Genomic DNA, 17,473 nt, shown 5'->3' with positions numbered 1-17,473 from the left:
CTATAAATTTTCTCAAAGAAAATAGGAGGAAATCTTTGTGACTTTGCGTTAGGCAAAGATTTCTTAAATATAATGCTAAAAGCATTACCTGTAAAAAATTTTTTCTTTTTTGCTAAATTGTGCTTCATCAAAATGAAGAACTGATTTTTGAAAGATGCTTTTAAGGGAATGGATAGATAAATGACAGACTTGAAGAAAATATTTGCAAGTTACCTATCTGAAAAGGGACTTGTATCTGAATATAGAAAGGACTCTCAAAACCCAAAATACAATTCCTCAAAAATATTAAAAGTAGAATTACCATATTAACCAGTAATTCCACTTCTGGGTATATACCCCCATAGAAATGACAGCAGGGTCTTGAAAAGGTATTTGTACACCTGTGTACGTAGCAGCATTATTCACAATAGCCAAAAGCTGGAAGCAACCCAAATGTCTGTTGATGGATGAATGGATAAACGAAATGCGTATGCATACGATGGAATACTATTCAGCTTTATAAAGAAAGGAAATTCTGACACATGCCACAACACGGATGAACCTTGAGGATATTTTGCTCACTGAAATAAACCAGTCACAAAAAGACAAATACTGTACGGTTCCACTTACGCGAGGTACATAGAGTAGTCAAATTCATAGAGACAGCAAGTAGAATGGTGGTTACCAGAGGCTAGAGCAGAGGGAAATGAGGAGTTCTTGTTTAATGGGTATAGAGTTTCAGTTTTGCAAGATGAAAAAGTTCTGGAGATGGCACAACAATGTGAATGTACTTAACACTACTGAACTAACACTTAAAATGGTTAAGATGGTAAAACAAATTATTTCTTAAAGCAAAATATAGCAACAGATAAATCTATAAAATGTGCATATTCAGCCCTTAGACACTGAGCAGCCTTAGTAAAGCCCTGGTTTATACAAAAGCCACAAACCAGCTGCCCTTGGAGCAAATCCAGACAATTGATATACTCTGTCTTCCACAGTGCCAACATTTAAAATCAGGAGATTTCTCATACATTTCTTTTTTTTTTTTTTAGATTTCTAGCTTCTCTTGAAATATTGGAAGAAGTGGCCCTGCTGACCTCTTATTCTGTATGGCAATAAATTTACATAAGTGCCCACTCAGAGCTCTTCACCTAGTACATTACCTGCCTGGTCACTCACTGTAGGCATCTGAATTTGCCATCCCTGTTTTGATCTTTATCCCCGATGGGCTTGTGATCTGTAGCAGGTATTTGTCATACTTTTTGGCTGACCAGCATTTAAATCTCCTTCCAATGTTTGAGGAAAGTCCTTTCTGATGAGGCATTATAGAAGTGGAAAATTCCAGGTACATTCCAGTTTTCCTGGAAGTTTGAGAGCTGACCTAGTACCACTCATCAGGAGCATCAGCCTCAGACTTGGAATTGGAAGCAAACTAGCAGGGATAGTGCACAGCTCATTTTGGTGATGGGTGGTAGCTGCAGCAGTGACCATATACAGTCTCTAGGGTTGTCATGGCCACAGTTCTTGTGGTATGTCCAGTGGTGGTGGCCCAGGGGGTGTCTAGGGCCTGTGATGGTCTTCCCTGGATTAGTCCCATAATGTGATTTTGGTCATTGATCCCGTGAAGTCTCTAAGCCTGATTCTCTAATCCCACATGAATTTAAGGAAGGATTTCTTCCTTCTTTCCTTCCTTCCATCCAATTCTGAGATCTACCCACAAACATGTAAATAAATTCCTTTCTTGCCTAACTCAACTGGAGTCAAGGGCACTGGTTGATGTAGTAGCTGGGACTTATTAAAAGAGAAGTCCCTGGGAATTCTCTGGCAGTCCAGTGGTTAGGGTTCAGTGCTTTCACTGCCATGGCCTGGGTTCGATCCCTGGTCAGGGAACGACGAAGTTCCCACAAGCTGCACAGCGTGGCAAAAAAAAAAAAGAGAGAGACAAAGAGAGAGAAGTCCCTGAGAGAAGACCCCATGGACTAGCTCTATTAAACAACATTCCTCCCCACAGCCTGGTTGTTTACCTTTTCTTGGATCCCCTCGCATACAAAATCTGTAGAATAACTATTATTTTCCCCCAGTTCCTTGACATAATTTGAATGGATCTCATTTTCCTAAAAGGAAAAGCATCCTATGAGAACAGAATCCTTCTAAGGGAACAATTCAAGTGAAGAAAAAGCCAAACAAGGCCGTCTACTGCAGTGTTACTTCTAATAGTGGAAAACTGGGAGGCAACTAAGTGTCCAACAATGAGTGACTGATTAAATAAATCCAGATGTGTTCTCCAGGTGAAATATTACAAAGTCCATGAAAATGGTCTCTGGCAGCAAGGAAATGTTTATGAAACAATGTGAAATGACGTTGTTTTACAAAATATAGAACTATATATTCCTATGCTGAAGACTGGAAACCATAGAAAAATAAAAACAGCCTTGTCAGAGTGGTGGAATTTTTTCTTTTAAAATTTCCTTTTCAAGTTGTTTCTGACAATAAATTCTTAAAAGGAAAAAAAAGTTTCTTACCACTAGATCTTCCCTGCAGGAAATGCTAAAGGAAAAGTGCTTCAGATGGAAATGAAAGGTCATTAGACACTAACTTGAAATCATATGAAGAAATAAGATCTCTCCTAAAGATAAATACATGGACAATTATAAAAGCTAGAATTATTATAATTTTGGTCTGTAACTCCAGTTTTTGTTTTCTATATGATTTAAGAAACTAGTACATTAAAAATAAATTGTTAAGTCTATGGTTTTAGACACATAATGTATAAAGATGTAGTTTTCTAACATCAATAACTGAAATACAAGAGAAGAGAGTAATGCAGGAAATGAGGGCCAAAAGAGTCAAAAGGCATATAGAAAACAAATAGCAAAATAACAAAAGTATGTCCCTCCTTAGCAGTAATTTCTTTAAATGTAAATGGATTAAACTCTTGAATCAAAGGACAGAGATTGGTAGGATGGCTTAAAAAAAAAAACATGATCCAATTATATGTTGTCTACTAGAGACTCACTTTAGATCCAAAAACACAAATAAGTTGAAAGTGAAAGGATGGAAAAAGACATTCCATGCAAATAGTAACCAAAAAAGAGCAGGGGTGGTTATACTAATATCAGACAAAATAGGTTTTAAATCAAAAAATTTATAAAAGGCAAAGAAGGAATTATCTATCTGTAAAAGCTTTAATATAGCAAGAAGATATAATAATTATACACATATATGCATCTAATAACAGACCATCAGAATATATGAAGCAATGGAATATTATTTAAGCTTACAAAGGAAGGAAATTCTGACATATGATACAACCTGGGTGAATCTTGAAGATATTATGCTAAGTGAAATAAGCCAGACACAAAAGAACAAATACTGTATCATTTCACTTGTATGAGGTACCTAAAATAGGCAAATTCATAGAAACGGAAAGTAGAATCATGGTTGCCAAGGGCTTGGAGAAGGGAGGAATGAGGGGTTATTGTTTAATGGGTACAGATTTTTAGTTTGGGAGGATGAAATACATTCTGGAGATGGATGGTGGTGATGGTTGCACAACAATGTGAATGTGCTTAATACCACTGAGTTGTACACTTAAAAATGGTTAAAATGGTAAATTTTATGTTATGTATACTTTAATCACAACTAAAAATAAATTTAAAAAATCTAAAAGGAAATTTAAAACCTATGGGAGCGTATACAAGGCACTATTAAGATGAGTATCTGGAGTGGAGGTGGGGAATAAAGTGAGAAGTAGGTGGATAGGGAAAAGTAGTGGGAGGGAGACTTTCACTGCATTCCTTTTAATACTCTTTCAATGAATGTATTGCATATTCAAAACATTAAAAATAGAATTAAAAAAATTTTAAGAGAAAGTTCTTTCCGATGTTGGGCAAAAGTATGTCTGGGCTTCCCTGGTGGTGCGGTGGTTGAGAGTCCGCCTGCCGATGCAGGGGAGACGGGTTCGTGCCCCGGTCCGGGAAGATCCCACATGCCGCGGAGCAGCTGGGCCCGTGAGCCATGGCCGCTGAGCCTGCGCGTCCGGAGCCTGTGCTCCTCAGCGGGAGAGGCCATGGCAGGGAGAGGCCCGCGTACCGCCAAAAAAAAAAAAAAAAAAAAAGTGTGTCCTACAACCATGTTGAACAAATCAAATCCTCCTCTAAATGACAGCCCTTTAAATCCTTAGGACAGTATTCTGCTCCCTCCGAGCATCTGCTTCAGCTCTCTGTTCCTCCTTCTCCATACTGGGGACATCAATCACTACAGAGGGGTGTCGGAGTCGGTGGGCTCTCTGGTGGACACTTGTGATTTGGGGATCTCCAGCACGTACTCCACACTGTCCTATAGCACCCTACATCTCCTCTGGAGAATCTCCCACTGTGTACAGTCTCTGTGGAGGACAGCCCAACTTCCCAGTATGAAAGCAAAAGGTACCAATAGGTCCTCTCTCTGTCTACACTGGCCCAAGCAGAGGAAAGCATGTGACTCAACCCATCAACTCGCCTTTCCTGGGCTTTGCTCTTCAGAGGACTGCAAGGAAGCTGAGTGCCTAGTGGTTGTATTTATTGTCGCAGTGGTGGGCTATAGTAATTAGACTGCATAGTTCTTAGGTTCCTCCTTCATGTGCATACCTGCTGCCCAGGCCTCCAGACCTCCTTGTTTCTGGCCTATTTGCCAATCCTGGCCTTCCAGCCTCCATCAATTCTATGAGCCCTAAAGGTGTCCAAATTTTTTTTATTCTTAAGCTAACCAGAGCCAGCTTCTGTAGTTTATGAATGATAACAGCCCTGATTTACATATGAATTGGGGGGAATGTGACAGATTGTATTTTCCCAAGATGCTCTCATCAGTCAATTTCTCCCATCCCACACACTGATCGACAATATAACCTTGCCAATCCTTCCATGGAGTGGTGGGGTCTATGGCCCCTCCTCTTGAATCTGGGCAGGCTTCCACAAATAGAGTATGGCAGATGAGATGCTGTGTGACTTCTAAAACTAGGTCATAAGAAGCCAGGCAGTTTTGGCCTGGTCCCCTTGAGATGCTTGCTCTGGCGAGGAAGTCAGTCCCCGTGTAAGAAGTCCAACTACCCTGATGCAGGACAGGCATATGTAGGCAGTCTGGTTGACAGTCCCAGATGGAGCTCCCGGCCAACAGTCAGCTGAGTCAGAGAGTCATCTTGGACATCCAGCCCAGCAGAGCCTTCAGATGATGACAGCTCCATTCAACAATTGCCTGGGAGACCCCCAGCAGGAACCGCCTAGATGAGCCTTCTCACATTTCTGACCCAAAAAATCATGAGAAAAAAAATTGTTTTGAACTGCTAAGTTTGGAGATCATTTATTATGCAGCAATAGAGACTAGAAACTCTGGCTTGCTTCCTTGTCTCGCCCCAGAGAAAATTCTTTATTCTCAGCAAGGAGAAAGATAACAGGATAAAAGGCCTCCATTTATTGAGTCCTGCCATAAGACAGATCCTTTTCATAAACCACCTCCTATAACCCTCATGATTCTATGAGCTGGGGAAAAAAGGAAATGGGGGTTCTGAGGGGATAAGAAGGGTTAGTTAAGTGTCAGACTGAAGAGCTGGTATTCTTTTTGCTGGAGCAAAGCACCCGAAAGCAAGACTAAAGGAGCAAGTAAGAAGAAAGTTAAGTTTAGCAATATGATGTCATGGGAATAAAGATTACCGAAGCTATGTGGTCATTTTTCAGGGATTCAAGGGCCCGTAAGGCTTCACCCCGTGCACCAGCCAGTGACAGGTGGAACATGTAGTCTATTAGGTGGGGCTGAGGAATGAGAGGTTTCACAGACCCTTCCAGTTACAGAAAGTTACAGGGAGTGACCTTCTGTGCCTTCACACTTGTCTGTCCATCACTGCCTTTGGTTCTCAGACAACTCTGTTAAGACCCTTTAGCAGATGGTTAATTTTAAAATGGAAAGAGATGATGCATTAACATTAAGATGGGGGAATGTGAGGCTTAGTAATAACTTGGTGAGTAATAACTTGGTGAGCTGGGCACTTTATGAACATTATCCCTAACCCTACAATATTGACATCTTATCCTCCATGACAGGTGGAGACTCAATTGCAGGTGATTTAGTTGTTTGTCCCAAACATCACACAATAAGGAAGTGCAGGCTAAAGAAGGGTCCCCCTAGGGTGGAGTGCAGGGGAGGAGAAGGTGGCTGACAGGCAGCGAAGCCCTGTTGACACAGAACCCTGGGCAGAGACACCAGCCTAGGGCCCCTGAGAGCTGTGGGCACAGACAGCAGGACCTGGAGGAAGAGCTAGCAGAATGCAGGGTCCCCAGAGGCCGTGGAGTCAAAGATGCTAGAGAAGGGACAATGTCCTCATAAACCTATTGTTGGGCCAGAACCCCCAGGGACCCATGTCTCACATTCATTAACTCCCCAGCTAGAAGAGGCCTGTCTGATCTAACCCCCTCAATTCAGAGATGAGGCAGCTGCAGCCAGAGAGGACTCGCCCAAGGTCCCCCAGCTTGTCAGCAGTAGGGCAGGACAAGAGTCCATATTTCTTACTCCTGGACCAGTGCTCTTTCAGAATCACCTTCCCTTGGTTCTGGAGATCAAAATTGGGCTATAACTAAGGTGACCCTAATTATCATCCAAACCAGAGTGAGAGGGGGCATTATTAATCATTACACCAGGAGAGCAGGTGTAAACAGGACTGCCATGGGCAAATGGGACAAATGATCACTCTACCATGACAGCTGAATACCACCCACTTGCCCCCCAGGAAAGCTTCTTTGTAGCCTTATGGCTGAAGGGACCTGAAAACTCATCATCACATTCCATACCCAGTGAGGGGCCAGAGCACCAAGCAACCTTGAGGGTTTGGCCTTCCCAGGGATTATCAGGGTGCCCCAGAACTGGCTGCTCCATAACTGGCCTCCCTCCCACCTGGAACTGTGTATGCATAAACAGAGGCCCCATTTGTACTGTCCCTTCCTATCAGAGGGCAAGTGCCTGCCAAGGCCAGCAGAGCTCTGGTTTCGGGTGCTTCCCTCTGGGTGTTGCCCACTGAACCAAAGCCCTTCTCACCGCGGAGCTGTGAACATGGGGCCCTCTGGTGGGGCCCAGGGCAGTGGAGAAAGGGTCTCTCCTGGCCTGGTAGCCAGGTCACAGTAGAAACTTTAGGATTGAGGAACGCACCTGAGTGTCTCCAGCTAGCTGTGCTGTTTCCTTCCCTCTTTCTTACACCTCTGCCTTCTCTCTGATAGTCACAAGCTTCTCAAAGTTTATTGGGCACACGTATGTCTTGTTAAAATGCAGATTCTGGGTGAGTGGTGGTGGGATGAATTGGGAGATTGGGATTGACATATATACACTAATATGTATAAAATAGATAACTAATAAGAACTTGCTGTATTAATAAAATTCAAAAAATAAAAAGGGTAATCATAAGCAAAAAAAAATGCAGATTCTGATTTAACAGGCCTGGAACAGAGCCTGAGTTACTGTTTCGCTAACAAATCCCAGGTGATGCCAATGTTGCTGGTCCAGGAACCACTTGGATTAGCAAGGTCATAGATGTCCTCCTTTCCAGTTCTTTCCCTGCATTCATGTGGCTACTCCTTCTTTAGATATCAGTGCAAATGACCCTCTTCAGAAAGGCCTGCCCTGACTACCACCTAAAATGAGGGCCTTCCTATAATCCTCTCACAGCATCTTGCTCTCTTCCTTCAGAGCAGTAATCAAAATTTGTCATTTGTTTATGTGTTTACTACAGATTGTGGAAGATTGTTACAGTCTGTCCCCAATTGATCATGTCTCTCCATACTCACGTTCTTGGGAAGCCTCTCATCATAATGATTCCAGGGCATGGCCATGTGATTCGCTTAGGCCAATGGCACATTAGCATGATGATGCAATCACAGACTTGAAAAGCACATGTGCATTGGGCTTGCCTTCTTCAAACACTGCTGTCAAGTGAAGAAGCCCAGGCTAGCCTGCTGGAGTACCCTGGCCCAGCCAACCACTACTGCCAGACCTTGGAGTAAGGCCACCCTAGATCAACCAGCCCCAGCTGCCCCACAAGCTGACTGAAGCCACAGGAGTGAGTCCAGAAGAATCATTCAGCTGAGCCCAGCCCACATTGCTGACACACACAGTGGTGAGCAAATAAAGGGGTTGTTGATTTTAAGTCACTGAGTTTGGGAGTGGTTTGTTACACAGCATTAGATAACTGATAACTCATTTAGTGTCTCCATTAGGGCTTGGACTAGGTCTGTTTTGTTTGGTACCTTATTCCCACTGCTTTGATTCATGAATGAATGAACTAACCAGGATCTGTCTGATTCTAAAGCCCATGAGTTTCTGCTCCACCACTTTGCTCCCAGACAAGGTGCTTATCTTGGGACTAGTGGGGTCAAGGATAGAACATGTAATCTAGCCTAGGCCAATCAATGCTTTCTAGTTCACAGTGATTGATTAAGGGATGTATCCGTGACCTAAGCTAATGCAATCAGACTGAGACTCAGGACGTTTACTGAGGATGCTGGGGAAAACACCTTCTCCACCCCAGTCAATATAAAGGAGAAAATATAGTCAGGGATGATTTTCAAAATCAGAACAAGCCAGTGCAGGAAGTAAGGATTTAAAGGCTCCTGGCTATGCTGGGCTTTAACACTTTAGTTGCATTTTAGGGAGGTCCAGTGTGGCTAGGTGTATTACTCAGGGTTCTCCAGAGGAAAAGAACCAATAGAATACATGAATATAGGAAGAGATTTATTACGAGGAATTGGCTCACATGATTATGGAGGTGGAGAAGTCCCATGATCTACCATCTGCAAGCTGGAAAGCCAGAGGTGTAATTCTAGTCTGAGTCCTAAATACTGAGAATGAGAGAGCCAATACAGTAAATCCCCTACATACGAACCTTCAAGTTGCGAACTTTCAAAGATGCGAACGTGTGTTCCCATGTCCAATCACGTAAGTTAGTTCATATGTCTCTGACATTATCTGTAAAAGTCAGGTACCTAGGCTAACTTTGTTGGATTTACGAACAAATTGGACTTACGAACACGCTCTTGGGATGGAAGTCGTTCATATGTAGGGGACTTACTGTAGTATAAATTCCAGTCCAAGAGCAGGAGAAAACTGATGTCCCAGCTCAAGCAGGCAAGTAGGAAGCAAAAGGGGTGAATTCCTCCTTCCGCCTTCTTTTTGCTCTATTTAGGCCTTCAGTGGATTGGATGACATCCCACCTCCATTGGGTCCACCATTTAAATGCTAATCTCACCTGGAAACACCCATAAATAATGTTTAACCTGGGCACCCCTTGGTCCAGTTAAGTTGAACATAAAATTAACCATCATTGGGCTTCCCTGGTGGTGCAGTGGTTGAGAGTCCGCCTGCCGATGCAGAGGACATGGGTTCGTGCCCCGGTCCGGGAAGATCCCACATGCCGTGGAGCGGCTAGGCCCATGAGCCATGGCTGCTAAGCCTGTGTGTCTGGAACCTGTGCTCCGCAACGGGAGAGGCCACAACAGTGAGAGGCCCGCATATTGCAAAAAAAAAAAATTAACCATCACATTAGGGGTTACTCAGATAGCTTGGGATGGTGGCTATTTGCCAATGAGCATAGAAATTTTCCAACATTATAACTATTTGTATCAATGTAACAGCACACTGTTACTCTCAGTGCTGTCAGTTCTGAGAGCTGTTTGATCTGTCTGAGCATGGAGCCAACACCCAGGAAGTGATCCTGAGAAATGTAGAGAAAGAAACCAGGCCTGTTCAGAGCACTTAAGTTCTAGGTAAACCCTTGTCTGATGCTAAAACTACTGCTGATCTTTTTGGTCCCAGGAACACAGAACGTCATTTTGTTTTAGCCAGTAGGGCTGGAGTTTCTGTTGCTTGCAACTGTCCGGATCCTAACTGATAGACCTTTTTTCTGGTAATAAACTCTCTTTGAAGGTCAACCAGATGATCCAATCCAGATATTTTAAAATTAACCCAAGTGTAAACCAGACCAACAGGGGATGAATACCACTTCCTGCAGAGTCACCTTTACTCTGCTGTGCTTCGCGAAAAAAATGCTATGCAAAACTCGGCACCAAGTCTATTGCAAAGCTGGTATTGAAGGGGTGGCTCCCTACTTTACACAGGGTCATTCTGGTCTTTTAACTGTGCCTCTCTTAAGCTGTGGATTCATTTTTTACCACATAGATACTATGAAGTATGTAACTAACTAGTTGTCCCTTTTCCCCTTGCCTGCCAGGAAACCCAATACACAAGTACTTGTAGCAAAAGTATAGAATTCCATAGTGGATTTTTTTGTTTGCTTGTTTGTTTTTAATCGTAGCCTTGTTCCTCGTTTAATTTTATGTCCCCATCAAGGGGAAAACTTTACTTTTTATTTATATAATCTTGCTGCATTTCATGTATCCCTATGTGGAAATAGGAATTATATATCTAAAAAAAATCACTTTGATTTAGGTTTGATTAAGATGAAAAGACACTACAGGGAAGAGTACTGTTATATCAATTACTTTGAAGTTTAGTAAAGGAAAATTAAAGGGGATGGAAGAATATTTAAATTCCAGGGATCTCTAGAGCATAAGGAATCAAGACACCAGAGAGGTGGGAGAAAGCTCCTATTTACATTTTAACCTCTGTCTCATTTACTCCTGAGCAAACTAATACAGAGTTCCTTTTGAGATGGTTATTTAGTGTTAAGTACAGAGTCTCCACACTGGGGAAGCCCTGGAAACAATGTATTATTCATTTAATATATAAAATATTTGTTGAAGGAACTGGAATTTGCTAACTTAGGCTATAAATGAACTAACTACAGGCCCTTCTGTTAGAAAAATCTCAGACCCCTGGGTGTATCTCCTGCTTTTATTGGCTGTGAAAGTTAAAAAAAAAAAAAAAAAGTGGCTCTAGCAGATTCAAACTCAAACACAACATAGAGCTTGGGTTCTCCAATAATCTTAAACTGATTTAAGACCTTTCTGACCTAATACAAATAAGTAAAAAACAAACTAAAATTAATTAAATAAGCACTATCCTCAGTCGTCATAGAACATGTTGAACAGTAGAGGGAAATGGGCACTAAAATCATGAAAGGGGAATCCATGAAGTGCTCTAGAAGGAAGTGTTTTCTGGGGGTTGGACAGGACCTGACAGCAAGGGAAGTGAAGAGAAGGGAAAGGAAAAGGGAGTCAGGGAGGATGAGGTTAGAATGTCAGAATCAGGACAGGGAACAGGAACACTCCAGGTGCTAAGTCCAAAATGCAGCAGTCTGCAGGGAGGTGAACCTTCCAAGTGCCACTTGTACAGAGTGATGCCTTTGAAGTAACAGCTAACATGGCCTCTGTTTTCATGTGGGGCCCATCTGAAGCATCCCTGGTATTTGAAGAAAAAGATCTCATAATCCCCTATCTTGCTGAGCCTCCTTGCTCCCACCTTAAGATGGGTCTCAATGTGTCACATCCAAAGGAAACACCAATCTTACTTTGAATGTCTTGTTTATGCATTTCCTGGGTTTGGGGTAGGGGACGCAAAGGAGAAATCATCTCTACCAATGTCAGCCAAAATCCTCTTACCCATTTCTACTCCTAGACATCCACTTCTCAAGGCAGCTTCGACTCCTCTGGTTAAGAAAAAACTTTTATTGAAATTGCAAAACTGGTTCTTTTTTGCATGTGCAATTAGAGAAAGCTAGCTTGTTAAAATACATTTTTTTTCCCCCAGAATTCTGACCCTGAGGAGCAAGTCCTACTAGGAGAAGCTGATATTCTCTCCCTGTGCCTTGAGACTCGGGCTCTCAGGAACACTTATCTAGACTGCCTCTGATTCCTGAAACTGAGGGGAAAAAAAACAGGGAACGAAGCCTTTTACAATTTTTCTTATTCCAACTGTTATTTATAAATGAGTGAGTTTTATATTGTGATATCTGATTCATGACTAAGTTTAGAAAATGAAGCTAGATCTCTCGTTGTGTCTGTCTGGATATGTATATGTGTCTCAGTATGTGTCTTTGGATAATATTTCTGAGGTTAATTTGTAAATTATATGGAATTCCTAAAGATCTGATATGTCCTGGTAAAATGTTATCAGTGATAATTCTAATTATTATCTTGAAGTGTTGTATGTCACAACAGTAACCAAGTTACTTTGTCAATTGCATTGTAATCAGATTTTAAATGTGCCTTCTTAAGTCTTTTGTCATTATAGACACTTACAGTTTCACCCTAATACCTTTGCAAAAATGCTTCCTCTTCAATAAGACTTATAGAAAGGACTTTTGGATTAATACAAGTTTCTGACTTTCAGACCATAATGCTGAACTGGGTAAGAAATGGAAGAATCCTAATGAAAAACCTGATGGCTTCATAAAGCTGTTAACAAAAAGGATTAGTTACATAGGACTGAGTGAACTGACAAATGTGGTTATAATTTTTATGGTTTCTATCTGAAAAATTAACTGGTTTAAATCTGTGTTTTCCAGGTGTAAGGAAAATCTTCCCCTCAAACTAATTATGGCTTACAGTAATTTGGTAAATTACTTTTGCAACCAGAATTGAAACATTTATATTTTCTCTCTCTCTGCTCCCTCCCGAGATTGGAAACTCTTAGGTTCCCAGCAGCTTTAGCAGATAAGTTAGGCAGGCTACCTCACTAACAGGGCCCCTGCACTGGACTGGCCTATAGAGAGGACTGCTGACCTCAACCTCACCTTAAAACAACATTCAAACAGGGGAGAAACTACGCTTGCACTAGGAAGAGAAGATGACATCAGAAGTAGACAGCCCAAGATCCTGGACCTGACTTGTATGATCATTTATAATGTTTTCTTGACTTCTTAGACCTCTGCATATGAATCAAATGTTTTCCTTTCATGGGTATGATCCTATGCTAGTTTTAAAAATCAGTCCAATTGTTGGGTTTGTGGCCAATTACCTGTGCCTAGTACTTCTGAGTTTCCTTGCTAGATTTCTCCATTCCAAGGCTCTAATTGGTTGGTCCTTAGGAAATTTTTGACAGTGTGGCCACAATATTCTTTAGACTTTATGGAGAAAAAATTAAGTGATGTCCAGACCACTATTGATATTACTAGATGGGATCCCCTCACCTAACCAATTAATAATACCTGTTCTGACCTTGGCCATAAATATGAATTTTCCTCTATTACTCAAGCTCAATCAGAGCAACAAGCAAAATTTCAGCCAAGGAATAAAACCTCCCACAATTATGGGATGGATTTATGTAGTTAACACCAGGCTATGGTAATTTAAGTTTAAAGGCTCCTCTATGTTTGGGATAATTAAATCATACTAAGGATAGTCAGTCTAGTAATACTAGGAAACTGGGCTGGGTGCCTTATGGACAGTGCCAATATATAATTTCCCTGAAAGATAAGGATTGGTACAGAACAGACTAAGTCAGATGACCTGGGATATATTGGGCCACACCTAATGGAAGTTCTTGGCTTAATTCTTACTTATGAACTTACTAATACTGCTAGCTATATATTTTTTTTATATTGCCTATTTTACAAAATTGTTGTTTCTTACATTACCAAATGTATGACTGAGCCTCTGATAAAATGATGATATATAGTTCCATATGAGATCAATAATTGTAAGAGTGTAACTCTAGATATGGGAAGAAGCAACAAGAGGGAATATTTTCCTGGACCATAAGAGATTAGTAAGACAGGTGGTCCAGAGACTTTCTGCTGCTTGTAAGGCCTAGTCCAATAATAGTACATTGAGTAGCCTATCAGCAAAATCTTCGCCAGACCTGGGAATGAGCATTCCTGGCACCATGGGACAAAATGGTCATGAAATGCCTCCCAAACCATGGTTAAATTTGTAACCACGAGGAGGCCCTGTCACCTACAAATTGGCACTTGCCATTGGCACTTGCCATGTGCCTCTACAAAGATTAAATCAGGAGCCGCTGCAGCTGCTGACCTTCAACACCCCCTGAAAGGAGTTTAGGGTGGAGATCAGGAATGAGGCACGCTGTGCTCTGGGAAAAACTGGCAGAACAAGCCTTCAGATAGTTAGATCTTTTCAGGAGAAGATTTTATGAGCCCAAACTCTTGTCTCTTCTCATACCCAGAGAAACACTAATATCATTAACAGTGACATCTGCTTTGGCTATTAAGGAGAGAATTACAATTAAAAGTCAAAATGGAGTAGCTGTGGTTCAGACATCCAAGGAAATAACTAGGTGACACTATGGGTGTGATTTTAGACAAGTTCTTGTATTGCCAAAACTTGAGTTTTCTGAGCTATGTCAGACTTGGGATGCCACCAGCTATTCTCAAAACAATGTCTGCTGGCAGCTGATAACTGCAATCTTATTTTTTAAAGGTCTCCTCTTGTAACTATTACTCCTCCAACTACTTCTAACTGGGTTTGTTACACCTACAACACGGCCATGCCCAGGAATTCTGATTTAATTGGTCTGGAGTACGGCTCAGGCATCCCATTTTCAAAAGCTCCATCCCTGGGACTTCCCTGGTGGTCCAGTGGTTAAGAATCCGCCTTCCGATAGGGACGGTAGCCTTGCCCGGTTACTGCAGCACTAGGGTGTCAGTTGGTCCTGCCCAGAACACTTCAGTTCTGCCCTGCAAGGATATATTTAATAACTGATTGGTGTGTCCCTTTAATACAAGAAAATGGAAACTGAACAGCCAGACGAAACCCTTCCCAACACCGAAACCAGTGGCGGATTTGATAAACGCCCTGCTAAAGATAGGAAGAGGAACAAGCTTTTAAAAGATCTAGAAACACTGATGAGATGGTTGAATTACTCATTCTGCTGCAGAGCAAGAATGCTGGGGCAGTGATTGGAAAAGGAGGCAAGAATATTAAGGCTCTCCGTACAGACTACAATGCCAGTGTTTCAGCCCCAGACAGCAGTGGCCCCGAGCGCATACTGAACAGTGCTAATATTGAAACAATCGGAGAAATTCTGAAGAAAATCATCCCTACCTTGGAAGAGGGCCTGCAGTTGCCATCACCCACTGCAACCAGCCAGCTCCCGCTCGAATCTGAAGCTGTGGAATGCTTAAATTACCAACACTGTAAAGGAAGCGACTTTGACTGTGAGTTGAGACTGTTGATTCATCAGAGTCTGGCTGGAGGAATTATTGGCGTCAAAGGTGCTAAAATCAAAGAACTTCGAGAGAACACTCAGACAACAATCAAGCTTTTCCAGGAACGTCGTCCTCAATCCACTGACAGATTCGTTCTTATTGGAGGAAAACCTGATAGGGTTGTAGAGTGCATAAAGATCATCGTTGATCTTATATCAGAGTCTCCCATCAAAGGACATGCTCAGCCTTATGATCCCAAATTTTACAATGAAATCTATGATTATGGTGGTTTTACAATGATGGTCGATGACCGCTGTGGACGTCCCATGGGATTTCCCATGCGGGGAAGAGGTGGTTTTGACAGAATGCCTCCTGGTCGGCGTGGGCGTCCCATGCCTCCATCCAGAAGAGATTGTGATGATAGGAGCCTGTCCAGGACCTCCTCCACCTCCTCCTGGTCGAGGGGGCCCGGGTGGTGGCAGAGTTCGGAATCTTCCTCTTCCTCCACCACCACCACCTAGAGGAGGAGATCTAATGGCCTATGACAGAAGAGGGAGATCTGGAGACCGTTATGATGGCATGGTTGGTTTCAGTGCTGATGAAACCTGGGACTCTGCAATAGATGCATGGAGCCCATCAGAGTGGCAGATGGCTTATGAACCACAGGGTGGCTCTGGTTGTGATTATTCCTATGCTGGAGGTCGTGGCTCATATGGTGATCTTGGTGGACCTATTATTACTACACAAGTAACTATTCCCAAAGATTTGGCTGGATCGATTATTGGCAAAGGTGGTCAGCAGATGAAACAAATCCGTCAGGAGTCAGGAGCTTCAATCAAAATTGATGAGCCTTTAGAAGGGTCCGAAGATCAGGTCATTACCGTTACAGGAACACAGGACCAGATACGGAATGCACAGTATTTGCTGCAGAACAGTGTGAAGCAGTATTCTGGAAAATTTTTCTAAGACTAATGAAGAACTGAAGGAGTCCTGCATCTTTTTTTTTTTTTTAAATCTGCTTCCGTTTAAAAAGCCAACATTCCTCTACCTCGTAGGTGTTCTGAATTTGAGGTGTAGTGAAATCTTTGCTGTTCACCAGATGAAATGTTTTAGTTCCTTACAAACAGGGTTGGGAGTTGGGGGAGGGTATGCAAAAACTAACACTGAAATTTTGAAACAGCGGCAGAGTGAATTTTAATTTTTGTTCATTGTTGGTGGTTTAAAAAAAGTCCCCCCGTCTAATTATTGTGAACACTTTGCTTTGTGGTCGCTGTAACATCTGGAGGGGTGGGACAGGGAGGAAAAGTAACAATAGTCCATATGTCCCTGGCATCTATTCAGAGCGGTGTGCAGAATGTGATGCTTTTTTGTAAGAAATGTTTTATGATTTTTTAAATAAAGTTAGTGAACCTAAAAAAAAAGAATCTGCCTTCCACTGCAGGGGACACGGGTTTGATCCCTGGTTGAGAGACTAAGATCCTACATGCTGGGGCAACTAAGCCCATGTGCCACAACTAGAGAGAAGCCTGCGTGCCACAATAAAGATCCCACGTGCTGCAACTAAGACCCGACGCAGCCAAATAAATAAATAAATATTTTAAAAAAAACCAAAACAAAAAAAACTCCATCTCTGATTCTAGTGTACTTCCAAATTGTACCCTGGAATTCCCTCCCCCTTCCTGCTTCAGCCTGAGAGTTCCTCCTCTCTCCCCTAGGTATTAGTTTCACCTTGGTTTTCTCTTCCCTCTCTGGGCTGAAAAGTCAGTGAGACTTCTTCCTGAAATAGCAGGAGACAGGTTTGCTCGTATTTCTAGTTAAAGAAAAAAAAATTATATGTATATATACCTGTCACATGTCCAACGTTGCAGGGCATGGGATAGATTTAGTCATACACCTCTAGAAGAAAAGGATCTTGGAGAGCATCTGGTCCAGCCACACTCTCTAGTTGAGGAAACTGAGGCCCAGAAAGAGGATGCGACTAGTCCAAGGTCACACAACGAATGAGGCACAGACCCAGAGACAAAACCCTAGTCTTCTGGTTCCAAGCCATGGTCCTTCCCTTCCTCGCCCCACCTTCACTCTGACTCTGTTCCCTGGGGTGGAAAGTAGAAGACTCCAGGGAAGGATCTGGCTCTTTAAAACCATCTTCCATTTCCAGGCAGAAGGGGGCCTGTTCAGTGAGCAAGAGCCAAACCCCCTGGAGGTGACCTTGGGGGAGGGGAGGGTGCTCTCCAGAGAGATTCTGATGGCTCAAGATAAAGGAGATCTGCAGGGGGAGGGGAGCCAGTCAGCTGAGACTATCACGTGGAAAGCAGAAAGCAGTGAGGCCTGCTTCTAACCACCTACTCACCACCCTGGGTAGGAGGCGGGTGGGGAGAGAAGGGGGGGTGGGAGGGAGAGCTGGTGGGGAGG

General features: G+C 42.5%; 1 pseudogene; it reads left to right on the top strand.

Annotated features, from left to right (window-relative positions):
* The first annotated feature begins 14,513 nt into the window (after positions 1–14,513).
* Positions 14,514–16,147, top strand: LOC113610753 (heterogeneous nuclear ribonucleoprotein K pseudogene; annotated as a pseudogene).
* The last annotated feature ends 1,326 nt before the right edge of the window (positions 16,148–17,473 follow it).

This window comes from Aethalodelphis obliquidens, unplaced genomic scaffold (genome assembly GCF_003676395.1).
Source record: "Aethalodelphis obliquidens isolate GAN/ISIS:26980383/991018 unplaced genomic scaffold, ASM367639v1 scaffold65, whole genome shotgun sequence".
Taxonomy (NCBI): Eukaryota; Metazoa; Chordata; class Mammalia; order Artiodactyla; family Delphinidae; genus Aethalodelphis; species Aethalodelphis obliquidens.
The sequence above is the reverse complement of the archived record's forward strand: the minus strand, read 5'-3'. Positions and strand labels throughout refer to the sequence as shown.